The sequence below is a fragment of the Lucilia sericata genome, unplaced genomic scaffold (genome assembly GCF_015586225.1).
Source record: "Lucilia sericata isolate MDLA Ls3-8-SP2 unplaced genomic scaffold, ASM1558622v1 Contig000316F_arrow, whole genome shotgun sequence".
NCBI classification, from domain to species: Eukaryota; Metazoa; Arthropoda; class Insecta; order Diptera; family Calliphoridae; genus Lucilia; species Lucilia sericata.
The window spans coordinates 395429-397262 of NW_023994340.1; positions in this window are offsets into that span (position 1 = coordinate 395429).

Consider the following 1834-nt stretch of genomic DNA (forward strand, 5'->3'; position numbering starts at 1 on the left):
CTTATGCTTCAATAATCTGGTGGACTGCTTTGGACAAAAAGTCAAACTAATACAGGGAGTTCAGCGTGCATGCTGCTTGGGTATAAGTGGTGCCATGTGTACTACTTCAAGCAAGCCTCTGGAAACGTTGGTAGATATTGCACCCATTGAAACATATTTAAGATTTGAGGCGGCGCTTACAGCCGAACGAATCTTTACTTTAGGCGAACTGGCGGCTATAGTACACTTCATCAATGTATATTGGACACATTTGAAGGTTATACACAACTATCGGACGTGCCTGATCGCATACCCGACATAGAAAGGGTGCCAGACCACTCGGGAGTAGTCGACAACGAAAGGATAGCTGTAAAGGGAAGGGAGCTCGAGGTAGTTAACCTGACAAACGCAAAACCATTCGTCGCAACAAAAGCTGTATTAACAAGTAAGAGTGTTATATTCGGCTATGCCGAATCTTATATACCCACCATCAAACCTCGTTTGACTCGAATGAAACTTACTTATGTCGAATTTCATCTATATACTCGTATATTTAGGCCAGTTATAAGCGTAAAAGTAATTTTCTGAAGGGGTAGGGTCAATTATGGGTCGATCCTCATAAAATTTGGTAGATAGAATTTGGTTCGTATTAAATTTATTTGTGTCGAATTTCATCGCTACACTCGTATTTTTAAACCATTAATGAGCGTTGCAGTCATTTTCTGAAGGGGACCTTATATGGGGGGTAGGGTCAATCATGGACCGATCCTCATAAAATTTTTTAGATAGATTTTGACTCGTATGAAACTTACTTATGTCGAATTTCATCTATATACTAGTATTTTTAAGCCAGTAATGAGCGTTAAAGTCATTTTCTGAATGGGACCTTATATGGGGGGTAGGGTCAATTATGGACCGATCCTCATAAAATTTCGCATATTGATTTTGGATCATAAGAAACTTACTTATGTCGAATTTCATCGCTATATTCGTATTTTTAAACAAGTTATGGCTGTTAAAGCTGCTTTTCAAGGGGCCACTTGTATGGGGGCTATCCGAAAACGTGGACCGATATTGCCCATTTTCAATACCAAACAAACCTTACCTATAAGAAATATTTATGTGAAATTTCAACCCTCTAGCTCTTTCCATTCGGACTCTATCGTGCTTTCAACAGACAGACAGACGGACGGACGGACAGACATGACTAGATCGTCTTAGAATTTAATGAGAACCCAGAATATATATACTTTTGTGGGTCTATGACCAATATTTCTATGTGTTACAAACGGAATGACCAAATCAATATACCCCCCATCTTTTTTGATGGTGTGTATAAAAATATGGATGAGAGAATGCCATAAGGTCTCTTGGAATAATGAAACAGTGTGTAGAACCACAAAGATTCTATGGGGTAATTCTGATGAGAACAAGACGTGAAATGTCTGATTGTACGTATTCTGAGTGGAAACACATGATTAAGAGCACATCTATACAAAATTGGACGTGCGGTTTCAGACGAATGAGCATATGGAGAGAACAGTAAACCTCTGGAGCACTTTCTTTTCAAATGTCAGGCATTCGTCGTAGTTAGATCCATGTATCTTGGAAGTAATGTTATTCCGGAAATAACATTCCTAACTAATACGCCCAGGAAACTGAGTACCTGAACATTGAAAAATAATACATTCAATGAACAATTATTTTTTTTTTCATTTAAAGGAGCGCACATCTTGCGTGATAGTAGCCTAGGTGTATTTCTTCGGATTTGCCGTATTTGACATCCTCCTATCAACCTAACCTAAGGTCCTTTTCTAAAATTTACATTGAATTGCATAACAGACTTAAAAATGAC